This window comes from Delphinapterus leucas, chromosome 3 (genome assembly GCF_059928025.1).
Source record: "Delphinapterus leucas isolate spDelLeu-1000000601 "Yukka" chromosome 3, BTC_Dleu_Yukka2, whole genome shotgun sequence".
Taxonomy (NCBI): Eukaryota; Metazoa; Chordata; class Mammalia; order Artiodactyla; family Monodontidae; genus Delphinapterus; species Delphinapterus leucas.
Window position 1 is genome coordinate 131,194,739 of NC_143131.1, and position 26,613 is coordinate 131,221,351.

Below are 26,613 nucleotides of genomic sequence, written 5' to 3' on the forward strand. Positions count from 1 at the left end.
CTTTGCTTCCCGCCCCCGATCCCTAGTTATACTCCCCATATATGAACAGTATTTTATACATTCTTCCAGAAATCTTTTCCCTCCCTTCCTCTCTTTCTATATATACTCTACATAATTGTCTTTATCTTACACAAATAAGACAATAACATCCCACCTTCCTGTCTCTATGTATTTTATATCATTGTATTTATTTTACACAAATGGGACTGTACTGTTCAGACCTTATGTCTTAGACGTTTGTCCATAGGAATACCTATAGATCTGCCTCCTTCCTTTGAGTGGCTTTCTGGCATCCTATTAATGGAATGTACCCTTTAACCAACCCCTGTTGTTGGACTTTTTAGATGTTTCCAATCTTTTTCTCTCACGAACAGTTTCCTAAAAAATATCTCTGGACATACTTCTTTGCACACTTGATAAACTTTATCTGTAAGATAAGTTCTTATAAGTTTTAAAACCCAGAAGAGCATCCTCCTGTGAGTTCACCAAGCCATCAGCCTGTCTCTGCTAACGTCAGACCTCCAAAAAGAGCTCCTTCCAAGGCTGGTGGCTGCCTTATTGGACAACACAGGTACAGTCAATACTTTGAAAGATGTTATCAATCTTTACTGTGAAGACAGGTGATAATGTAGCAGAGTGCCTAACAAATATCCGAATATCTGACATACTGTAGTTACCTGTAAATGGTGGCTCTTAGTCATATTGCCTTTATGCTTGTGAACAACCGGTGAGGAATTTATCTCCAAGGCCCGAAGCTAAACATAACTAGAGTCAATGGGTTGGTATAATATTAGCAAATTTAGGTGGCACCATTTTTATGAAACAGCCATTTACTGAAGATGAATGTCCAATGGAACAGGAAAGTCCTTCTTAGGTAGTAAAGGAAAACCTATGAGGCATTATGCTTCAGTTTTAGAAATTTTCTCTGGCTGGATCTCCAAGAAGCCTTGACATTTTCAACAATAAAAATCAATTCATAGCTGGTAGGTATTAATCTTAGCATTTTGGGAAAAAGAATTGCCAATTTAAACAAAGTAGTGTTGATTTTGATCTTGAGAACATGAGAACATGATCAGGCATTTGGGTTCCATTCATTCATTCAACAAATGTTTATTGAGCACCTGCTAGGTACAAGGCAGGGTTCTAGGTTACAGGGGATGCAATGTAAACCAAACAGATATGAGCCCAGCAATTAAATAGCCATGTGACCTTGGACAATCCTCTTGCCCTTCTTGGACTTTATCTTCCACATCTTTCAAAGAAGCTGGCTGAACTACATTGTCTCCAAGGATCCTCCCAGATGTATCATTCTGTGCCTCTCCTTAATGCATTCTTAATGGTGATATCAATGCAGTGCTGCACTAATTGCATAGCACGTGGGGACACCACATAATCCTTCACAGGAGTACTGCCAAGTTTTGACCAATGGGTACTGTATTAGTTTCCTCAAGCTGCCACGACAAATTACCACAAATGTGGTGGCTTAAGACAACAGGAATTTATTCTCTCACAGTTCTGGAAACTCAAGTCTGAAATCAAGGTCATCAGGGCCATGCTGTCTCTGAAGGATCTATGGAAGAATCCTTCCTTGCTTCTTCCCAGCTTCTGGTGTTGCCAGCAATCCTCAGTGTTCCTGGGCTTGTAGCTGCATCACTGCAATCTCTGCCTCAGTCATCACATGGCCTTCTCCCTGAGGGTCTGTGTCTCTGTTTTCTCTTCTTATAAGGACAACAGTCAGTGGAGTAGGGCTCAGCCTAATCTAGCATGAACTCAACTAGTTACACCTTCAAAGACTATTTCCAAATAAACTCACGTTCCTAAGGTTCCAAGTAGACATAAACTTTGGTGGGGGGGACACTGTTCAACCCAATACAGATACTATTTCCTTTTGCTTCTACCAAGGATATGGACTGTTACAGCAGTGTCCACCAGTGGACACTGAGCTGGGGAGGTCACCCAGCCTAGTGCAGAGGGGTGCTCTATGAGGAAGAGGTAGGCAGTACATCTGAGCATCAAGGCTGGCACAAAGAACAGAAACGTGTTTAATGGAACCTGTGAGACTGTGCCTTGCAGACAGGTACAACAGGACGAGCAAAGCCAGCTTGTGCGCCCAGGACGTTCCAGGCAGTAAACAGCAACATCGTGTTGGGCGTGACAGTGTAAAGGGAACGATAACTGAAAGCTTTCCTCCCAGTTATACCTGGGAGACTTTATAACAGCGCTGTAGGCATGATTACTTCTAATTAATTGTTGGTTTCTTTGGTACCGTTTTGAGTCATTTCTTCCCTTCTAGTTGAGCACCCAAAATGCAGGGATTTTATAGGGTGGCCCACATGCAGGAAGGTCAACAGCTGGGCCTTGCAGAGCAGGGGTCAAGGGCTCTAGCTCTGGAGGCAATTCCAGGATGGAACCTCTGCTCTTCCCTCTTACTGGCTGTGTGTCTTTGGGAACATTAGTTCGTTTCTCAGAGCTCAGACTCCTTGGCTGTAAATTGGGGATAATAATAGAAACGTCTCATAGGATTGTGGTGAGGAGAAAATGTTATGTTGTGAGGAGAATAATTCATGTGCAACATTAAACAGTGCCAGGAGCATAAAAATGTGCTTAATGTATGTTGTTGCTATTAAAATATCTACTAATCTTTCCCTGAGCTGGAGGAGCTTTCCCAACAAAGATAGAAACATGTTGTTACTTCTCTCATATTAAAAAAAAAAAGACCTTTCTAGACTGTATCTTCCTCCAACACCTTCCCTTTACAGCAAAATTTCATAAAGGAATTGTTGGTCCTGTGTCTCCAGTTCCTCTCCTCCCATTCCACAAACAGGCCTCTGCCCTTCTCCCAACCCCTCCACTGACACTGTTCTCAGTCGGTGTGGTCCCCCGTGACCTCAGTGCTGCTAAACCCGGAGGTCATTCTCAATCCTCACATTACTTGCCTGGTCAGCCGTTTGTGACAGTTGAGCAGCACCTTTCTCTTGAAACACTTTACCACTTGGGTTCTTGGGACACCACTGTCTCTTGGTTCTCTTCCTACTTCCTTCTGACATTGGAGCGCCCCTAGGTCTCCTCTGAACTTCTCTTTTCCATCTACGCTCCCTCCCTAAGTAATCTCAGCCAGCCTTTGTACCTTAAACACCATCACCGACAGCTCACACACTTAGATGTCCAGCCCGGACATCTCCCCTGAACCGAGTCAGCATCTCCATTTGAATCTCACATAGACATTTCCAAGTCAGCATGTTCAAAATCAGATTCCTGATCCCCCTCCACGGGGAAACCTCTTCCTCACTTCGTCTGCCCCACCTTAGCAAATGGAAACCGTGTCCTTCCAGCACATGGAAACTGCGTCCTTCCAGTTGCTCAGGGTAAAAACCTGAGAGTCATCCTGACTTTTCACTTTCTCTTACACCCTGTATCAAATCTATGAGAAAGTCTTGATAGTTCGACCTTCAGAATAGATCCAGAATCTGGATCTATTTCCTCCACTGCTGCTGCTCTGGTCTAAGCTCCCTTCATTCCTCGCCTGTATTACAGCAATACCCTCCCAACTCAGCCGTATTACATCAGTAGCCTCCCAGCTTAGCTTCCTGCGTCTTCCCTTGACCCCCTGCAGCCTATTCTCGACCCAGAAGCCAGAGGGACCTCAGTCTTGACTGCACATTAGAATCACCTGGAAAAGTTTCAGAAATGTCAATGCCCAGCCCATATCACTCTAATCAAATTAGAACCTCTGGGGGCAGGACCAGAGGGCACAAGTGTGGTTTTGTTCTTTTATGTCAGATCATGTCACTCCTCTGCCCCAAAACTTCTAATGGCTTCTCATCTCAGAGTAAAAGAGTTCCTGAGATGGCCCAGTTGGCCTCGCATCAGTGGTTCTCACACTGCGACAGCATCTGGCTCAGCCGGAAGGCTTGTTCAAACACAGACTGCTGGAACCCGTGCGCAGAGTTTCTGACTCAGTAGGTCTGGGGCGGGGCCCTATGATTTGCATTTCTCGCAAGTTCCCAGGTGACGCTGATGCTGCTGGGCGGGGGAGGGGGGATGGGGAGGGGCCACACTTGGAGGCCCAGTACCTTGTGGGATCTGGTCCCACACCTCTCAGACAGCATCTCCTGCTGCTCTTCCCCCACTCAGTCTGTTCCAGCCAAACTGGCCACCTTGTTATTCCTAAAACGGCCAGGTGCTTTCTCACTTCAAGGCCTTTAATCCTTGATGTTGCATGTACCTGGATTCCCTCCCTCATCTCTCTCAAGTCCCTCTTAGATGTCACCATATCAGTGAGGCTTTGTACCTTATTGAAAAGGGCTATCCTCCTCCCCCTCCCTAACCCTCCTCCCTGCTTTATTTTTCGTATAGTTCTTCTGAACATCCAACATACATTTACACATATATGCACGTATATTTTCTGTCTCCCACCCCCAACTCACACAAGAAAGCTTAAACCTTATGAGGGAGAGGACTTTGTTTTGTTCACTGATATGTCCAGGGTGTCTAGAACCGTGGCTGACACGCAGTAGGTCTCAATACATCTAAACGGAAAAAAAGGCAGAAAACCCGACCAGACAGGAGTGCCTTAGTTCTGTTGATAGCCACGAGGGGCCGCTGTGGCGCTGCAGAACGGACAGGAAGGCTCGCTGCTGCTCTGCCTCCCACAGCCAAGGGCTTAACACAGACCCTGGGAGGGAAATACCTGGGTGGCCAAGCAGGCCCAGCTGGGACATGGAAACATGTTTGTTATTGCCTCCTAAAGCCTCGTGCCCAACACCAAGCCAAGCTGCTCCTGTAGATCCGCCGCAGCCCATATCCAGTAAGCTTTTGGAAGGCGGCATATCAGGGTGAAAACATTTGAACAAGTCCCCAGTGGGGTTTGATGGATACCAGGTCCTGGGGAAAGGCTGAGGGGAAGGAGTGAACCTGGCCTGGTCCAGGTAGACACAGCCGAGAGGCAGAATTACACAGAGTGGGGTAGTGACTCCAAGTTTAAATCCAGAAGCCAAATTCTCAGAGGGGAGAGGTGAGCCTAGCTTGAATGTATCCCTCCCTGGATCTGGGATGTTCCAGGGCTCACTCTTTCCTCCTTCCTCATCAATATAGCCATCTATCTGTCCAGATGTACATGCATGCATATACCTGAAGGCTCTAAGAGAATTCGTTTGCATTCTCCATGACATAGCATATAAAAGCTCTGGGCTTAGGAGTTAAAAAAAAAAAAGCTTTAGTTTCACCTCCAGCTGTGTGACTCAAGTCTTACCTTATCTGTGTTCCCTACCTCATGGATTAGTTGTGCTGAAATGTTAGTTGAAATATTGTGAAAGCTCCTTGTGAACCATCTAAACATCAAAATGTTTGTGTTTTTTTTGCGTGTGGATGGGGCTGCTTTCACATATGGCACTTGAATCCAGCAGGGATTTATCAGAAGATCCCACCCAGCGTAGAATCCGAGTGAACCACAGATTTATTTATGTGTTGGTTTGCATACAATTTAAGGACAATATTAATAATAATAATAGCTAAAAATTATGTAGCATTTGCCTCAGGCCAGTAAACCCATTACACACTTCATCTCATTTAATCCTTACAACAAATCTAAGAGGTATGAACTATCCTAATCCTCCAGTATATAGATGAGGAAACTAAGGCTCAGAGAGGTTAAGTAACTTGCCCTAAATGACAGGCTTGTAAATGAGATTTGGGCTCAGGCTGTCTGCCCCCTCCCCCTCCTACACCAGAGCCTGTTCGGTGACCTGAAGGGACAGTGAAATCATCCTGGTGGACCAGCCTTGGACCTTAGACCTGGTGTGCATCCCAGCTCTGCTACTTCTCAGCTGTATAAACTTGGGCAAATGATTTATCTGCCCTAAGCTGCTGTTTCTTCCTCTGTAAAATGAAGATAATATTTCCCTTGAAGGGTCGTTGTGAGGATTAAATGGGATAACACGTAAAGCACCCAGCCAGTCCCTGTGAGAGTAGATGTCCATTAAACATTACTCCGCCCCTGACTCCTCATTAAAGATGAAAAAGCAAAGCACTGAGAAGCTAAATGTCTTAGCTGACATTTTCCAGTGTGTTTTCCCAGACTTTGTGGTCAGTCCCTGGGCCATCTCCAGGTAAGGTTTTCTCTTTGCTGCAGTTGGTAGTCAAGGATCTTGACTTTTCTCAGTTCCCTCTTAGCCAAGGTGGGACCCTGGCAGATAGGGCCCATCAGAAGCCTTTGCCCAGCCACCCTTCCCTCTTACTGGCCCTTCTTTTCTGCCCTCTCCCCATAGCTTGAAAAGAAGACTAGGACAAGGAGAAGTTAAAAGCTCCCTTGGTCATCAAGAGAATTAAGGTGAGGAGAAGGGATAACGTGGAGGGGAGAGATTCGTGGTTTGGGTCATGCCTGCACTCCAGTCAAGAGCCTCTTAGCTCTAAGCCACCCACTTAGGCACAGCAAGATTCACTTAGTCACGCCATCTAGAATCGCATTTAGTATTAAAGCTGAAAGACCGCAGAGATTATTTCATTTTCAGCCAAGCTTCATGCCTGGTAGATGAGCCATCACAGGGTGACTAACTTTCCTGGCGTCCCACATTAGCAGTCTCCCCCGCCACCCAGGGTCCGAGTTCCCTGGCCTCTTTGCCTTTTACCACTTTGACTCCCATGACCTCGCCATTCTCTGTGGATTCATTGCCCTGGAGCTTTGCGTGGTCAAGGCTGCAGTGATAGACTTTACCCCTCTAGTGCCATCTTCTCCCCCAACACTCTTGCTTTGCTGAGCACCACTTAGTCAAAACCTTTTTTGCTGCCTCCTGGCTGCCCAGGACCCCACACTAAGGTAAACTCCTTTGGCAAAATCCCATGTCCTAAAGCTTCCCCTGTGCCCATTTCTCTATCACAACTTACCTTTCTTACGTCCCAGCCAACAGTCAAATTCAAAAGGAAATCTGGTATGTAATAAGTTCCACCATGTTTATGACTGATAATGAACTCAAATGGTTCTAAGGTTGTTTATTTTTAAAACTGGACTCCTAGAGGAATGAAATGTTTACCCAAAGAGGTAAGGCCTTTAGGGTAGAATTCTGGGAATTCTGATGCAGAAAATTCTCCCCAGCATGCCTCCAAGTGTCCAGTTGAGACAGCTCCAAGCACTGACCCCATGTGATACTAGCCTTGAGTTAGAGGTATCTGTGGTTTCAAGCATTAGCCTGATGATGGTCTGGTCTCTTTTCTGAATCTAAGAAATTCCTTGGTCTTCTTATCATAGCAAATCTAAAGTCGTTTATCATCTCCATTTCCTTGGAGCACTCTTTTAACCTCTCTTTTTCACCCAGTGCCTGCAGTCAGAGAGTTAAGGGAAACGGGGGTCTGTCAGGGGAGGGTGCCAGCTGGTCTTTGACTACTTCTTGTAGCAGCTCTAGAGGCCCCCCCTTCCAAAAATCTCAAGCACCAAACCCCAAATGCCTTATTTCCACAGGACTCGACCTCTTTCCCAAAATGCTTCCTAAGATCAATGTAAGTGCTCATTGTAATGGTTAGAATGGTGGTGCTGCCAGCTGTAGTAGATTTCCTCTCCATGTCATCATGATTCATGGTGGTCCTGAGGGATGCGGAGAGCACAGTGGCCAGGAGCTGGGATGACCACACATCCCTGTTTCTGCCTGCTATCCTGGCGTAATTATTAATAGGGCCAAAGTGTCCTGGGTTGAACGATAAACTCTATTAAGATCATGGGCTTGGGAGTGAGTTTGACCTGAATTCAAAGCCTACCCTTGCCTCTTAGTAGATGAGTGACCTTGGACAAGTTTCGTAAAGTCTATGAACCTCAGTTTCCAAATCTGCAGAAAGAGGATGTTATTAGCCCCCACCCCCCACCACCACACCCCCCGTTGGTAAGGTCATTTGGCAGGACTGGCTTTGCACAGTGCCGAGCACATGCTAAGAGTGCAACCTGAGTTAGCTCTGATTCTAGAATTATAGAGCATCCATGTACATCCTCCTCATTTGCAGACTCACCGCAGAGAGGATGTAGACTCCAGTGAGGAATATTTTGCACTGGAAAAACTTGCAACCAGACAGACTAGCATTCAAATCCCAGCTGCACTATTTCTAGTTCTGTGACCCTGGGCAATTGAAACAAACTTTTTGAGCCTCACCTTACTCATCTGTGCAATGGGGATAAAAATCTCAGGGTTGTTGAAAGGAGAAAATGAGATAGAGGTATTGGAAAGCACTGTGCCCTGTGTACTCGTAAATGCTGCCGCTTATTATTACATTTGGGGGAAGTGAGGCACAGAGAGGTAGGAAGAACTGCCCACGTACACAACTAGGGTTGTGAGAGAGGGGGCATGTCCGGCTCCGTGCACTTTCCACTCTATCTTATGGTCTCTGAGGACTATATTCTCCCTCCTCCCCAGGTTACAATCATGCCCTAAGCCATCAGCATCATTTCCAATGCTGTATTAATCCTTCACAAGCTCTCCCCTCCCTTATCATGGAGGTTCGAAACAGGAAATGGAAGCCTCATGATGACATGCAGCTGGCCCTGGGATTTCTGAATTAGAGCCAAATTTCATGTTTGTGGAATAGATGTCAGTCTGCTGGCTGTGTGACATTGGGCAAATAACTATACCACGCTGAGCTGCAATTTCCTCCTGTGTAAAAGAAAATGACACCCCTTGCAGGGTAGGCGACAAACTAAAGTCATTCTGACTCCCAAACCTCTGCTTTTAACTTTGATCCTAGCTCAAGTTCAGTGGCTGTCCAGTCCCCTGGCCGTTTGGGGAGCAGTTAAGATGATGGCAGGTAGTAAGAAAAAACCTACATTTCAGGTGTATGAGGATGACTTCAAAAATTGAGATTTGGGCTATGATATGAGATAGAATGCTACCTTGTGTGGATAGATATTTTATTCAAAATCGTCCAAAAGCAGTTGGCCTGTTTTTTGGGTTTTGTTTTTAACATCTTTATTGGAGTATAATTGCTTTACAATGCTGTGTTAGTTTCTGCTTTATAACAAAGTGAATCAGCTATACATATACATATATCCCCATATCTCCTCCCTCTTGTGCCTCCCTTCCACCCTCCCTATCCCACCCCTCTAGGTGGTCACAAAGCACCGAGCTGATCTCCCTGTGCTATGCGGCTGCTTCCCACTAGCTATCTATTTTACATTTGGTAGTGTATATGTGTCCTTGCCACTCTCTCACTTCGTCCCAGCTTACCCTTCTCCCACCCCGTGTCCTCAAGTCCATTCTCTATGTCTGCGTCTTTATTCCTGTCCTGCCCCTAGATTCTTCAGAACCATTTTTTTTTTAGATTCCATATATATGTGTTAGCATACGGTATTTGTTTTTCTCTTTCTGACTTACTTCACTCTGTATGACAGACTCTAGGTCCATCCACCTCACTATAAATAACTCAATTCTGTTTTTTACAGCTGAGTAATATTCCATTGTATATATGTGCCACATCTTCTTTACCCATTCATCTGTCGATGGACACTTAGGTTGCTTCCATTGTCCTGGCTATTGTAAATAGTGCTGCAATGAACATTGTGGTACATGACTCTTTGAATTATGCTTTTCTCCAGGTATATGCCCAGTAGTGGGATTGCTGGGTCGTATGGTAGTTCTATTTTTAGTTTTGTAAGGAACCTCCATACTGTTCTCCATAGCGGCTGTATCAATTTACATTCCCACCAGCAGTGCAAGAGGGTTCCCTTTCGCCACACCCTCTCCAGCATTTTTTGTTTGTGGATGTTTTGATGATGGCCATTCTGACTGGTGTGAGATGATACGTCATTGTAGTTTTGATTTGCATTTCTCTAATGATTAGTGATGTTGAGCATCCTTTCATGTGTTTGTTGGCAATCTGTATATCTTCTTTGGAGAAATGTCTGTTTAGGTCTTCTGCCCATTTTTGGATTGCGTTGTTTGTTTTATTAATATTGAGCTGCATGAGCTGCTTGTATGTTTTGGAGATTAATCCTTTGTCAGTTGCTTCATTTGCAAATACTTTCTCCCATTCTGAGGGTTGTCTTTTCGTCTTGTTTATGTTTTCCTTTGCTGTGCAAAAGATTTTAAGTTTCATTAGGTCCCATTTGTTTATTTTTGCTTTTATTTCCATTTCTCTAGGAGGTGGGTCAAAAAGGATATTGCTGTGATTTATGTCATACAGCATTCTGCCTATGTTTTCCTCTAAGAGTATTATAGTTTCTGGCCTTACATTTAGGTCTTTAATCCATTTTGAGTTTATTTTTGTGTATGGTGTTAGGGAATGTTCTAATTTCATTCTTTTACATGTAGCTCTCCAGTTTTCCCAGCACCACTTATTGAAGAGGCTGTCTTTTCTCTATTGTATATTCTTGCCTCCTTTATCAAAAATAAGGTGACCATATGTGTATGGGTTTATCTTTGGGCTTTCTATCCTGTTCCGTTGATCTATATTTCTGTTTTTGTGCCAGTACCATACTGTCTTGATTACTGTAGCTTTCTAGTATAGTCTGAAGTCGAGGAGCCTGATTCCTCCAGCTCTGTTTTTCTTTCTCAAGATTGCTTTGGCTCTTCGGGGTCTTTTGTGTTTGCATACGAATTGTGAAATTTTTTGTTCTAGTTCTGTGAAAAATGCCAGTGATAGTTTGATAGGGATTGCATTGCATCTGTAGATTGCTTTGGGTAGTATAGTCATTTTCACAGTGTTGATTCTTCCAATCCAAGAACATGGTATATCACTCCATCTGTTTGTATCATCTTTAATTTCTTTCATCATTGTTTTATAGTTTTCTGCATACAGGTCTTTTTGTCTCCTTAGGTAGGTTCATTCCTAGGTATTTTATTCTTTTTGTTGCAGTGGTAAATGGGAGTGTTTCCTTGATTTCTCTTTCAGATTTTTCATCTTTAGTGTATAGGAATGCAAGAGATTTCTGTGCATTAATTTTGTATCCTGCTACTTTACCAAATTCATTGATTAGATCTAGTAGTTTTCTGGTAGCATCTTTAGGATTCTCTATGTACAGTATCATGTCATCTGCAAACAGTGACAGCTTCACTTCTTCTTTTCTAATTTGGATTCCTTTTATTTCTTTTTCTTCTCTGATTGCTGTGGTTAAAAATTCCAAAACTGTGTTGAATAACAGTGGTGAGAGTGGACAACCTTGTCTTGTTCCTGATCTTAGAGGAAATGCTTTCAGTTTTTCACCATTGAGAGTGATGTTGGCTCTGGGTTTGTCATATATGGCCTTTATTATGTTGAGGTAAGTTCCCTCTATGCCTTCTTTCTGGAGGGTTTTTTATCATAAATGGGTGTTGAATTTTGTCGAATGTTATTCTGCATCTATTGAGATGATCCTATAGATTTTCTACTTCGATTTGTTTATATGGTTTATCACATTGATTGATTTGTGTATATTGAAGAATCCTTGCTCCTGGGATAAACCCCACTTGATCATGGTGTATGATCCTTTTAATGTGCTGTTGGATTCTGTTTGCTAGTATTTTGTTGAGGATTTTTGCATCTATGTTCATCAATGATATTGGCCTGTGGTTTTCTTTGTGACATCTTTGTCTGGTTTTGGTATCAGGGTGATGGTGGCCTCGTAGAAGGAGTTTGGGAGCGTTCCTCCCTCTGCTATATTTTGGGAGAGTTTGAGAAGGATAGGTGTTAGCTCTTCTCTGAATGTTTGATAGAATTCACCTGTGAATCCATCTGGTCCTGGGCTTTTGTTTGTTGAAAGATTTTTAATCACAGTTTCAATTTCAGTGCTTGTGATAGGACTGTTCATATTTTCTATTTCTTCCTGGTTCAGTCTCGGAAGGTTGTGCATTTGTAAGAATTTGTCCATTTCTTCCAGGTTGTCCATTTTATTGGCATAGAGTTGCTTGTAGTAATCTCTCATGATCCTTTGTATTTCTGCAGTGTCAGTTGTTACTTCTCCGTTTTCGTTTCTAATTCTATTGATATGAGTCCTCTCCCTTTTTTTCTTGATGAATCTGGCTAATGGTTTATCAATTTTGTTTATCTTCTCAAAGAACCAGCTTTTAGTTTTATTGATCTTTGCTATTGTTTCCTTCATTTATTTTTCATTTATTTCTCATCTGATCTTTATGATTTCTTTCCTTCTGCTAACTTTGGGGGTTTTGTGTTCTTCTTTCTCTAATTGCTTTAGGTGTAAGGTTAGGTTGTTTATTTTTTAAGATGTTTCTTGTTTCTTGAGGTAGGATTGTATTTCTATAAACTTCCCTCTTAGAACTGCTTTTGCTGCATCCCATAAGTTTTGGGTTGTCGTGTTTTCATTGTCATTTACTTCTAGGTATTTTTTGATTTCCTCTTGATTTCTTCAGTGATCTCTTGGTTATTTAGTAGTGTATTGTTTAGCCTCCATGTGTTTGTATTTTTTACAGATTTTTCCTGTAATTGATATCTAGTCTCATAGCATTGTGGTCAGAAAAGATACTTGATACGATTTCAATTTTCTTAAATTTACTAAGGCTAGATTTGTGACCCAAGATACGATCTATCCTGGAGAATGTTTCATGAGCAGTTGAGAAGAAAGTGTATTCTGTTGGTTTTGGGATGGAATGTCCTATAAATATCAATCAAGTCCTTCTTGTTTAATGTATCATTTAAAGCTTGTGTTTCCTTATTTATTTTCATTTTGGATGATCTGTCCATTGGTGAAAGTGGGGTGTTAAAGTCCCCTACTATGATTGTGTTACTGTCAGTTTCCCCTTTTATGGCTCTTAGCATTTGCCTTATGTATTGAGGTGCTCCTATGTTGGGTGCATAAATATTTACAATTGTTATATCTTCTTCTTGGATTGATCCCTTGATCATTATGTAGTGTCCTTCTTTGTCTCTTGTAATAATAGTCTTTATTTTGAAGTCTATTTTGTCTGATGTGAGAATTGCTACTCCAGCTTTCTTTTGATTTCCATTTGCATGGAATAAGTTGACCTGTTTTTGTTTTCCATACCTATGAGCCTCTAGCAGAACCTGTATAGCCTGCTGACTATTTTTGTAAATAGAGTTCTATTGGAGCACAGCCATGCCCATTTGTTTATGTACTACCTATGGCTGCTTTTTCTCTGCTGTGCCAGAGATGAGTGGTTGCAACAGAGACCACACAGACTGTAGAGGCAAAGTATTTACTATGTAAACCTTTACAAATAAAGTTTGTAATCCTGCTAGACAGTAAATACCACTTAAGTTTTAATAATGATAATTACAGTAATACCTGCTGCTATCACGTGCTTGCTCTGTGCCAAGTAGTGTTCTAAGGCTTTATATATACTGTCTAATTTAATACTTGCAACAATCCCATGGCACACACATACTTTTATTCCCGTTTTATGAGTGAGGAAACTGAGGCAGAAAGAGATTAAGTAACTTGCTCAAGGCAAATGACAATTGGAGTTCTAACCTAGGTAAAGTATTAGACTTCCTTAGAAACTTTCACACCCATTTTCTTTCCTGATACACTTAGTCACTCATCATATGAGAGAGGATTTTAAGTGGTCCACAGCACATTAAAAAACATCCTGTCCTGCGAATTCCCTGGCGGTCCAGTGGTTAGGACCCTGCGCTTTCACTGCCAAGGCCCCGGGTTTAATCCCTGGTCAGGGAACTAAGATCCTGCAAGCCACGGTGCGGCGCAACCAAAAAAAAAAAAGAGTCCTCTCCTATTTAAAAGGTATTCCCTTTTAAATTCTCTTTAACATTGTGACTCTCCCTTTTAAAAGAAAGAATGAGTGGTCTCTTCACATATAGCGGTAACTTGCTAAAATTTGTATTGCTTTGTTTCATAGCATTTATTTTTATGGTTGCCTTTTATTTGTGGCAAACGATCCTTGCTTTCCCTTTGCACCAGTTTCCTTTCAAAATTAATTTATTTAGGAGTAAAAAGTAAAGTCAGTTCAATTATTAAAGAAACAATGTTAATAAATGTACAGATGGTGTGTAGATATGACAAAAATCATGACAACAGCACAGAAATGAATGACAGCGCCCAGAGCGCTGGCCCCTGTCCCAGCCAGCAGTAGTTTGGTTTGTGGCTGTGGGCACACCAGTGCTCCTTCTCCACCCCCTGAGCCTCAGGTTCCTTATCTTCTGAGAGAAGGAGTTGAATTAAATTATCTTTAATGTTCTATGGCATGCCAGTTTATTCTTCCTGGCCTGGAATTCACCATACCTTCACTTGAGCCAAGATTAAATTAGACTTGTTAGAGCTCCATCCTTTCAAGCGCTGTAAACACAGAGGACTCCATGGCACTCCTTACGTCTCTCCCTGTTAGAGTGAGCCCGTTAATCCCCATCTAGATTCTTGCAGAAAAGGGAGAGACAACAAATGCATATGGTACAGAATTCAATTTGTGCTTCTGGCCTAGAAATTAAACAGATCCAGGTTCGTCCAGGGCATTTACCAGGAGAAAGAGAAAGCCCTCGACATTACCTCGTTCATAGTTATTCCACCTGGGCCCAGCAGGCCTGGCCTGATGGGCTTTCTCACCCTCTGGAGGGCCCTGTGTCTCCTTACCCAGAGACAGCCATGGTCACAAAGCTCACAATGGCTGGAAGGAAAAGAGTAGGATTTCTATTAGAAAATACAAGATGCAGCACTTCAAATGGGCTTCAAGTCTATATGAAAAATATCCTGGTCAGTAGTGGCAAGAGTGGCAAGACCCATTCTTCTTCCCTTTAAGGAGACTTAGGGGTGGAGGGGCACCCGGGATGGGCCAGGGACAATAACCTATTTACAGCACACTGCTATATTTAGTACTTTAACACACCCCTCCTCCCTCCCGCAACATCAGTTCTGAGAGGTAAGAGTGATCACCAGTATCGTCATCATCATCATCGTTTATCATTCATTTTATTACATTATATTTTGTATAGATGGAGAAATTAAGACTCAGAAAGGTTGCAATCCCCTCTAACTTCAGTATAGTCCTAATCGGTATAGGTGTTATCACTCCCTATTTTATATTTAAGGAACTTGAGATTGAGGGTAAGTGACAGAGTCAGGTTTTGAACCCAGGTCAATTCTCTTCAAGTCTTTTCCCTGCGCTTCCTCTCATGCAGGCCTCGGGAAACTTTGAATTATGGCCTTCTAGCCCTTAGCAGGAGAGAGGGAGGGAGAGGGAGAAGCAGGCAGGCTGGATTCCAGTGGAGATGATAGTAAGAGAGGGCAAGGGGGTTTCCCCCTCCGTCACATCTTCATAAGGGCACCGGCCCCACCCAACAACACTGTCATTTTTCATTCCTCATGTATGTCAAAAATTCCTACACGGTCAGTACAATGCACACTTCCCCCCAGCCACTCATGCAGATTTGAAACCATCTATCAATCCTTCCCAATGATAGCTGACGGAGGTATCTGTGGCCAAAAGCCACATGAGTCCCTCCTCCAACTGCCAGCAAGGAGCAGGTTAAGAGCCATGTTGTCTGTCTTGACTAAAGTTCTTTCCCACGGGCTATTACTTAAGCCCCATCCATACACAGTCTGTGAAGCCCAAGTTATCTGAAGTGCCAGGACCTCTGTCTGCAGGGAGTCTCCATCCATAGCGGGCAATGTCAGTGTACCACCCAGAGTCCTCAGATCCCCTTCACCATTTCTGTGGTCCCTCGGCCAGCTTCTGTGTGCTCTGTTTCTGATGAATCACACCTGCTACTTTCTGCAGAGGCCTGCCTCAGGCTGTCGGATTTGCTCTGCCCTCACTTTCAGAGAGCCAGAAGTGCCTGAGAGCCAGTGACCAACTAGGGCAGGAGCCTAAAAACCCAGCTCTCTTGCCGCAAGTCAGGGCCAACTCTAAGGTGTCAATTACATTCCAGAGATCCCCCTGGGATCAGGCTCGTATTGAGCCTGAAATCATACCTTTGCCTGGCCTCTTCCTCATCATGTTTTACTGCCCACACTCCCTCACCAGTTTCTCCTTGGAGCGCTCCCTTAATAAATCACATGCAAGCACACTGTCACCTGCCCTGAGACACCATCTGCCCTAAGACACCATCTTTCATCCTTCATCTACCTTCCTTTCCTCCAGGCCCACAGACTATATTCCCTTGAATAAATATTCCCTCCCCATGATCATCTGCCTCAGTCTTCCTTATGGAAATGTGTCTCATGAATGTAAACGTGGTAAATGGGAATGTCACTGTTAAAGTTATCTACTCTATCAGCAGATTTCTAGGCAAAAATAAACTCAACTTGGTGGTGTTCATGTCCATCTTATATAAAAAGCCTTTTCAATAAGGAAATTTCACTACACATAATGGTGACCTCATCCCATTCCTTTTATAGAAAAGAAAAGTGAGAAATTTACCTTTTGTTTAAAAGTTGAATATTCTTTTTTAAAAAAATTTTATTGGAGTATAGTTGATTTACAATGTTGTGTTAGTTTCAGGTGTAAAAGTGAGAAATTTAGAGTTGAGTTTTTGTTTTTGATCCATCCACTTATTAACTTGTCCATTCATTTATTAACCATTGGTAAGTGGTATGACCTTTATTTTATTTTTAAAAGTAAAAGGTTTTTTTCTCCTGATTCTTAAGGTAATATACATATATCCTTTGTGAAAAATTTTTTTAAATTTAGAAAAATATTATAATTCAAGCATGCTAACATCAATCAGTGCTTTTTGGTAAATTTCTACCCAATTGTTTTTTTCTACGCAGATATTCTTAAATAATTGTGATAGACATTACTCACGCCCATCACCTGGTTCTCTTCTCCTTCTAAATACATGGGACAATTATACTTCCTTCCCCCCTTGATATTAGGCATGGTCATATGACTTGGTTTGGTCCATGAAATGTGAGCAGTGTATTTAAGAGCTTGTGTGCCATTCTCCATGCCCTCTTCCATCACTAAGGTGAACCCTGAAGCTTCAAGTTGAGATGGTGGCTCCTCCATCATTCTGGGTACCTGCAAGATTACAGGCTCTCTGATAGCAGAGCCCCCTGCCAACCCAAAATGGGCATGTAGCATATGCAAGAAATAAACGGTTGTTTCAAGCCATTGGAACTCAGTGGATATATTAGTTTACTAGTACTGCTGTAACAAAGTACCACAAACTGGGTGGCTTAACACCAGAATTTACTGTCTCATAGTTCTGGAGGTTAGAGGTTCAAGTTCAAGTTGTTGATGTGGCCTGGTCCCTTCTGAGGCCTGTGAAGGAGAATCTGTTTCATGCCTCTCTGCTAGATTCTGGTGGTTTACTACTGATCTTGGGCATTCCTTGGCTTATAGAAGCATCTCCCTGATTACTGCCTTCATCTTCACCTGGCATCCTGCAAGTGTACATATCTGTGTCGAAATGTCTTCCTTTTAATAAGGACACCAGTCATATTTGATTAGGGCCCACCATAATGACCTCATCTTAACTAATTATATATGTAATGACCCTACTTTCTTATAAGGTTACATTCTGAGCACTAGGGAGTAGGACTTTAACATATGATTTTTAGGGAGACACAATTCAACCCATAATGGTGGATGTTTGTTACAACAGTGTATCTTAGCCTAAACTGACCAATATAGAGCTCATCCTTCTTGTGCTTTTTTTTTTTTTTTTTTTTTTTGCTGCATGCGGGCTTTCTCTAGTTGCGGAGGCTACTCTTCGTTGCGGTGCGCAGGCTTCTCATTGCGGTGGCTTCTCTTGTTGCAAAGCACGGGCTTCAGTAGCTGTGGTGCACGGGCTTAGTTGCTCCGTGGCATGTGGGATCTTCCTGGACCAGGGATTGAACCAGCGTCCCCTGCATTGGCAGGTGGATCCTTAACCTCTGTGCCACCAGGGAAGGCCCTCATGCTGCTTTTTAACTTCCTGTTTTCAATTTATGAGGCTAAATAATTTTCCCAAGGTCACAAAACCAATAAGAGGGAAAACTGGAATTCTAATACAGGTTTTTCTGATTCAATAGAGTGTACTTTCAACTAGTCTCCAGAGGTTGATCCCTGACAGTCCAAGTGCTTTGCCACTCAACACAGTACCTGTTATATCCCAGACATTGAGGGTCAGTACTGTTTGTCTTGGGCTTGGCCTGTTGAGTTTCCTACATGAATCAATTTATTTGTTTATGTTACCTGTTTTCTCCCTGTGGGCATTGCTTTTGCAACCTTGCACTATGCTATAGTTCCTCTAAAATAAATATTAAAAGTATAACACATGACCTTCCAGGTCACCAAAAACCCTAGAGTCATTAAGACAATCTGAACCCCTCTCACCCTAAGCTCCCCTTGTCCCTGACTCTCTCCTCCCATGAGCACAGACCCATGGACTAGGTCCCCTTACCCTTCTTGTACCTGTTTTCTGCCAAGCAAATTTCCCCTCAAAGGAATGAGCCAGGAATAAAAATATTTGATCGATTAAAGCAAACAGGTTGTCAGGTAATGGCAGCTCCTCCTGTGTACGTCCTTTATAAAAGAATCACCCCATTACAAGGAACTCAGTCAAATGGCAACTTTTTCTCATTCCTGATGTTCGCATCTCCCAGTGAAGAGAAAAGAAGAAACCCCACTTTGTGAAGCTTGTACTCAGGCAGGGAATCACAGAAGCTCTTCAATCTCTTATTGCTTTTTCCCTCTTGCCATTCCTATTGAGCATGATGCCTTTTTTATCTGACACTGAGAGGCTTTGTGTGTGTGCTACTCCTCATTAATTTGATCACAGAGGGCAGATCTAAGATGTGATTCAAGTAAATGAAAGGTTCTCCAGAAGCTATCCAGGTATAGGCATTCTCTTCTAAGCCCTTATCCGTGCCTTTGAATTCATTAGCTCGGAGAGCATAGCACTTCCAAAGAGGCACATAGACCACATATACACACCTCGGAGAGCCTGACTCTGCAGACTGGCACCAAGTCACCTTCTCCTAACCCAAGTCGATGAGACACACATCGTGTTTACTCCAATTTTCTCATTAATTTTGCTGGCTGCCTGACAGCCTCTGCCTCCCCGGATTAGATTTCTGAAATTAGGCTGATCTTCATGCTGAGACAGGCCCAACTGCCTCCTTGCAGGCAAAAAAATCCCCATCCCCATTTTGGCAACTGAAGCTCTGCCAGGAAAGATCTGTCTGAAGTGGTAAATGCTGGGGAGGCTTGCCTTCATGTGCAGGTCAAGTGATTTGCCTAACCAGAAAGAAAACCTTACCAAAACATCTCTCAGATGCCTGCCACTATGCTGCAGTGTACAGAATTGGTCCAAGATTTAAATGAGGTGTTTTAAAATGCAGCACTTATCCGGAAGGATTGCTATAATAAGCCATTAATGCTTTAGTGCAAATGAGTTTGATCAAATTGACTTTAGCCACCTGGCAGGGTCAGGAGGGACACAGCAAGATAAATTCTAGTGAGATAAAAGGATTCAAAAAAGGCAGCAAAGGCAAGAGGAGTAGTAAGGTGCCCAGGACCCCAGGAACATCAAATGGACATTGGGTCAATGAAATGTGAGCAGTGTATTTAAGAGCTTGTGTGCAGTTCTCCGTGCCCTCTTCTGTCACTAAGGTGAACCCTGAAGCTTCAAGTTGAGATGGTGGCTCCTCCATCATTCTGCGTACCTGCAAGATTACAGGCTCTCTGATAGCAGAGAGCCAACAGTTTATTTCTTGCATATGCTACATGCTCATTTTGGGTTTTGCCAACCCAAAATGAGCATGTAGCATATGCAAGAAATAAACTGTTGTTGTTCCCCCACCAGGTGGGGGAATGAAATGGAGAGGCCAAGAGAACATAGGGAGATGGTGCAGACAATCCTTAATCACCTAACGGTCTTGGTGGGGTGGAGGCGGGGGGGGGGGGACTTGAGATGATGTCAAACAAGCTGTGACCTTGAACAAGCCCCTTAAAACTCTCTGACCCCATTGCAACTATCAGAAGCAGAAAATAGTGGTTTATCTACCCAAAGGCAGAGGGGCGAATTAAAAGATCCCTTTCTCCAGGAAGATTCTGTGAGTCAGAGTGAAGTCCAGTCAGTGAAGAAATCCTCTGGTTTAATCCTTCCAAGCCTTAGCATCATTGTTAGAGCCAGGTAGACTTGGTCTCAATTCTTTTTTGTGTTTTTTTTGTGGGTTTTTTTTGCGGTACGCGGGCCTCTCACCGCTGTGGCCTCCCCCGCCGCGGAGCACAGGCCCCGGACACGCAGGCCCAGCGACACGCGGGATCCTCCCGGACCGGGGCATGAACCCGCGCCCCCTGCATCGGCAGGCGGACTCCCAACCACTGCGCCACCAGGGAAGCCCTGGTCTCAATTCTGAGCTCTGCTGCTGCACAGTTCACTGGGCAGCCGTGGGTGAGTCTAAATCTCTATGGGCTTCAAGTTTCTCATCTACAAATAAATCATAAAACCTACCTCACTGGGTTGTCAGGAGGTTTCAATAGGACCATGTATGTACAATCACTTAGTAACAATGATGGGCAGAAAATAAACCCTCAGTAATAACAGCTTAGCTTCCATGTGTCATCACCATCACCACCACCACCATCATGCCATACCCACCAGTGGTTGTGTGCCTCCTGGTGGGTGGAGTTCAGCAACATCATGGTGAAGGGAGTGGGTTCTGGAGTCAGACCATCCTAGTCTCAAATCTGGGCTGTAATGGGGAGCAGATATCTGATCTTGGGCAAGTTATTTATTCTCAGCTTCAGTTCCCTCATCTGTAAATGGGAATAATAAAATTCCCTACCCCACAGGTGAGGATTAAGTGAGACGATTCATGTAACTTGCTGAGGCTGGTGCCTGGCACACAGTCAGAGTTCAATAAATGGGAGATAGGGACCCCAAAACTCCCTTTATCATCCTCTGCCTTTCTCTGCAGTTCTTTTTTGTTTTTTTGTTTTTGTGACAGATGTGGTTGGGTAGGGATTATGAAATCCAGTTCTGTGGATGATCAGAGTAGATGCAAAAAACATTGCTTTCAACCAGAGAGACAAAGAAGACCCCCGTGAGCCAGCTCAAATCTGGTTTCATCCAGCTCCCATAGTATTCTGGCTTTTAGGCTGCAGTACAGAAAATTAGTTCTCCTGAAGCTGTCCCCTTCAGAGTGCAACTGGGGAAGATAAAGAGTGGCCAAAGAGCTCTGAACAATGGCTAATCTTCTAATTAGCACTTCAGAGAGAAGCGATAACAGGAATCCACTCTCAGCCATAAACCCCAGGGAACAGCAGGATCTGATCAATGTTTTCCTGGAATCTGACTCAAAGCCACTGAGCTCCTGCCTTCTAAGTTTGTGTCTCCCTCCTGGAACCTTACCTTCTGTCCCTCTCTTTTTTTTCGGTTCGCGGGCCTCTCACTGTTGTGGCCTCGCCTCTCCCGTTGCGGAGCACAGGCTCCGGACGCGCAGGCTCAGCGGCCATGGCTCACGGGCCCAGCCGCTCCGCAGCATGTGGGATCTTCCCGGACCGGGGCACGAACCCGTGTCCCCTGCATCGGCAGGCGGACTCTCAACCGCTGTGCCACCAGGGAAGCCCCTGTCCCTCTCTTTTATTATCTTCTCCTTTTTCTTTTTCCCGTTTTCAATCTTCCTGTTCCCTTCTAACTCTCAGAACTAGGCAACCCCCTTCCATCTCTTTCTCTCATAACTACCATAATATGGGGTGCATGTAATCAGGTGTTTGTTCCTTCATTCTTGAGACATTTACTGAATACTTACTAAGTGCTAAGGATATAGAAAAGAATAAGATGGTCTCTTTGTCCACAAGGAGATAGACTAACAAACAATGGACAGTGCTTGCAAACAACCTCAGTTGCTTCAGCAAGTGCTTTTTCAGAAGCATAAGTGGGGTGGGTGTATAGACGAAGTGCCAAATTCTGGCTGAGTGGGGCACAGAAAGCTATTCTAGAGGAGCCGGTCCTGAGCCTGAGACATGAAGGCTAAGTCTAGGCTTTTTTTTTTTTTTAAGATTTTTTGATGTGGTCCATTTTTAAAGTCTTTATTGAATTTGTTACAACATTGCTTCTGTTTGATGTTTTGGTGTTTTGGCCCCGAGCCATGTGGAACCTTAGCTCCCCAACCCGGGATCGAACCCACACCCCCCCGGCGAAGTCTTAACCACTGGACCGCCAGGGAAGTCCCTAAGTCTAGGCTTTTAAACAGTATAATCATTCAATCAACTGCAGTTCTTGGTCTTCATTCAAACAGCTGTGACTTAGATGTGCATTTGTCTGTCACACAGGAACCATATTCCTAAACTAACCAATTGAGTTGTTTCAGACATTTGTATAACCCTCAGTTTTTCCCTCTATATATGTCAGTGACCCAGGAGGAAAAGGAGCTTCCTCTCCTTCTGGGCTCCTTAATCCCAGTGAGCGTAAAAGGTGAGGTGAGTGGGGAACTGACCAGGAAAGTCAGTAGTAAGGCTCCTCATTCATAGTATCTGTAGAATGAGGGTCCTGTACTTTTAAATCTCTAAGGTTTATTCCTTGTGATTAAGGCAAGGTTTTCAAAATAACCCAATGCCTTCTCTCCCCCATCCCTCTCCAAGGCCAGAGATAGCAAGAAAGAGAAGCATGGACTTGAAAGGCAGGCCTCTCCCTATCCAACCATTGATTCATCCTCACTCTCCCCAGATCAATGCTTGGAGCGATTTCTGAGTGACAGCTCACAGAGACAGCATTTTACATTTAAGCCATTTGGGTTTTGAAGCCATTTAAGTTTGTCAAAACAATGCCACCCCCTGCTGTGTCTCTGGCATAATAATAGGGCTGAGCAGGCCAAATCTTGACTCAGCTTGCCTGTGACCATTTGAACGTATGGGGATAAAAGGAGAGAGAGAGAGGGAGAGAGGGGGAGGGAGTTCTTTTTTCTTTTCTTTCTTTTTAAAATTCTTAACAAATACAGGGAATTTTTGGTCCAGTTTCCCCTCTGATTCAATGCCATGCACCAGTAAATATGGATCTAAGTAGAGCCCAGTTTATCTTGGAGTATTAAGAATTTAGCGAAGCAAAGAAAATTCACTCTCAGGGTTTAGAGGAAGTTGAAGAATGTACGTTTACCTCTATCATGGTGGGGACCCTAAATGCCTTATTCACTGGTGTATTCCACAGATTTTCCTGGTGCCTGAGGTGTGGTAGATGCTCAAAAAATATTTGTCGAAGGAATCAACGTTTTTACCAACACCAGCTCTACCACCCGCCCCCCACAATGCCATACGGGCTTTCTCCCCATTAGTCCATTCCTGGTGGTGTTGTCATTCATGCCACTGCCTTGTGTTTCCAGGGAGCTGCTCTGAATGATCCATCTTCATCTCATATCTGAGTAGTTTTCTATCTTGCAGTTGAAACCATTTGTTTGTCAACCCTATATTTGTATGGAGGGATTCTTTGGGTCAAGCTTCCAATTAGTGACAGGAATGCAAAGATAAGAGACATATGGCAGAGGCCCTTGAAGAGATGACAGTTTGGTAGAGGAGACAGGGATATGGACATTTAAAATCAAGGGAGTGAGCCTGGGCAGGGATGAGTAAAGATGGAAACAGGAAAAAGAGGACAAATCCTCAAGGCAACCTCATCAAAGGGTTTAGAGAAATGAGAGCTGTCTAGTTTGTGGGGTTTGGAAGTTAAGAGTGTGGACCTGTGAAAGAACTATAAAAGGAGTGGCTTTGGAGTTGGGTACGTGTGTTGCCTAGAAACAAGCTAATTAGGACCAGGATCACTCCCCATTTGCACAACCAAAGGGGCTGCACCCAAACTCAGCTCCCCACAGAACTGATGGTTTCCTTCATCTGGTAAGGAGAACTCTAACTTTCTATGGACCCCAAGTTCAAGTGCAGGGTAGCTAGTATCCCAGACTATTCCTATAAGTGGTTGGCACCCCACGTTTGGACTAATGGCACAAAGTAGCCTGTGTGTTCCTCTACCAAGGTTGTTTTCTCACTTTTGCCCTATAGATGGGAGAAGAGCAGGGGGCAATTTTTCCCTGCTGGAAATCACACCTTAGCTGTGGGCCCCTCAGTGGCTTCTCTCTGTGGGGTATGGAAGCACTAGCTATGTAAGTTTTCCATTTCCCCAGTAGAGCCTATTTCTTAACCCACAGCCAGTTGAACCCAAACCCTGATGCACAACAGGCAGAGACCAGGAAGAGGTTCCCTTTCCATGATATGGGCTTGGGGAACATGCAGAGGTAGGCAGGAAGGGCATCCCAGGGTGAGCAGGACACAAACCAGAAGAAATGGGGAATATGGTAAAAAAGAGGGGACAGCATGTGCTGGGAGTCTTGGGAAGTAGGCCAGTAGGGTGGCTGGAACCTCTTCATGCAGGGCCTTTGTGCAGACAGCTGCTGTCTCTGCCTGCCTTCGTCCTTTTTTTTCTGGTAGCAGTACATCAATATTTCTTTGGGGAAACCTGCTTCCCCATAGCATGCAGACTGGCGGGCCTGTCAGTCCCGACACACACTGGGCAGGAGAGAGATGACCCTACACCATAAGAGTCTCTCAGGGATTTCAATCCATGAGCAGAATGACACAGAGACTGAAAACCATTGCACCAACTCACCAGATGGTGTCCCCAGGGAGTGAGTTCATGTTCATTTCTGCCCTGGATCTCAGAGCTGCCTTTGCCGGCCCTGTCCAAGGTCTCAGCCCTTTCTTGTTTTGTTTTGTTTTTTACTCTGTCAGCCCCACAGTCTTCCATTAGGCCCCCTTTGGGCCTGAGTTAGCCGTTAGCCTGAGTCAGTCTGGGCTTGCAAACAAAGAGCCTTAACAAACAGCCTTGAACACCAGGCTGAGGCAAAAGAACTGCAGCCCAGGACCTGAGTACTGTCAGAATCTGTGCCCTCCATCTGTACAGTGCTGGGCAGTTCCCTCACATGGTCCCCCTAAAGTGGCACAGTTGGAGCATTTTACCCACCCTAGAGACACTAAAATTTGTGATTCAGAGATTCAGGTAGACCTCCCAGCCTACCACTGTGACTGCAGCCTCCTGTTGGGGAAGTTCAATTAGCGAGAGATGTGTTGGTGATCAGGCATGGCTCTTTATCTTCCCAACTCCAAGCTGCTGGTGAAACTTGGTAAAGAAATTAAAGTTCTGTGTGAGTGTGTAAATGTACGCTGAAGTGTCCTTGGATAGTATTCCAAGAAGCTGTGCAATTTATTTGTCATTGCCATTTACAAACATTGATCTTACTGATAAAATTCAAACCTGCCACATCCTCTGGTGACCAGCGCTCCTCCCTGGAGCTCTGCCTGGCATCAGGCTTGCCCTGACTCTGCTCTGTGCCTTTCTGGGTACAGTCCTGAGGGTGGGGAGATATTTGATGTGGTCCTGGGAGGAGGCCCTCCTGAGCAAAAGCCTTCAATCTTCAGGTTCACCTGTCTAGAGACAGTGACCTGTACTCGCCTATACCCTCCCCAGATTTTACTCCCCTGAGTAGAAAGAAGGGCACCCAGAATCCCAGGTGCCCATCAACAGACAATTGGATTAAGACGATATGGCATATATATATATATATAAAATAGAATGTTACTCAGCCATAGAAAAGGAAATACTGCCATTTACAGCCACATGGATGGACCTAGAGAATATTATGCTTAGTGAAATAAGTCAGACAGAGAAAGACAAATACTGTATGATATCACTTCCATGTGGAATCTAAAAAATAATACAAATGAATGTATATGCAAAACAGAAAACAGACTCAACTATATAGAAAACAAACTTGTGGTTACCAAAGGGGAGAGAGAAGGAGGAAGGGACAAATTAAGGGTATGGGATTAACAGGTACAAACTACTATATAGAAAATAGATAAGCAACAGAGATATACTGTATAGCACAGGGAATTATACCCATTATCTTGTAATACATTTTAATGGAATATAATTTGAAAAATACTGAATCACTATGCTGTACACCTAAACCTAACACAATAGTGTAAATCAACTATACTTCAATTTAAAAAAAAAGAAAAAAGGAGCCACATTTGGAGTTTCAGAAGCTCAGGCAGTGTTAATTCCAAAACTCTTGAGAAAATTGAGCAGATACTGGGGCTTGATTGCTGGGGCTCTTACTCCTTGGTACTGTGTGTAGTCAGCAGCAGGGGCCTTTTTCCTGACCACGGTGGTTTTTGCTGTCAAGCATAGTTGTCTTGGAGCCTGCTGTCATCTTAGCAACCATGCATTCTGTGTGAAGCATACTGGGTAAGGAAATTAAATCCAGGTGAAGGAAGGCAACTCAGGACTCTTTTATCATCCTAGAATCTCAGAGCCAGAAGCAATTTTAAAGGTCATCTCTTTCAAACCTTCATCTAATCCCCTCAAATTAAAAAACATACATACATGGGTACGGATATACTGAAAGCTTCCAGGCACGGTACTAAGTATTTTATATGGATTCTCTCATTAATAGACTTTGAATCCATTCAACCCTCTGTAATAGCCACCAGTATTCTCTCCACTGTACAGACTGGGAACCTGAAGCCCCGAAGTTTCCATATTTCACTCCAGGTCACGCAGTGAGTAGGTAGCAGAACTTCTTCAGAGATGGTGGCCTGGCAGGTCTCAGCCAAACCTTACTTGTAGGTGTGTTTTTTAAATTTTCCAGTATATTGTCAGTAATATAAAATAGGGAGTTTGACATTAAAAGTATCCAGATTTCCAACTTTGCCTGAGAAGTCAGAAGAGCTGGGCACACTGGGCTGTGTGGCACATTTCTAC

General features: G+C 43.7%; 1 protein-coding gene across 5 annotated transcripts in view; it reads left to right on the forward strand.

Annotated features, from left to right (window-relative positions):
- Nucleotides 1-26,613, forward strand: part of MFAP3 (microfibril associated protein 3) — a 118,648-nt gene that overhangs the window by 24,521 nt on the left and 67,514 nt on the right. Inside the window, exon 3 of one of the 5 annotated variants that reach the window (XR_002646920.2) lies at nucleotides 6,267-6,328. The exons of the other annotated variants lie outside the window; for them this stretch is intronic. The gene's annotated coding sequence lies outside the window, so the exon portion shown is untranslated. The remainder of the gene's footprint in view (nucleotides 1-6,266; nucleotides 6,329-26,613) is intronic. 5 annotated transcript variants of the gene reach the window in all.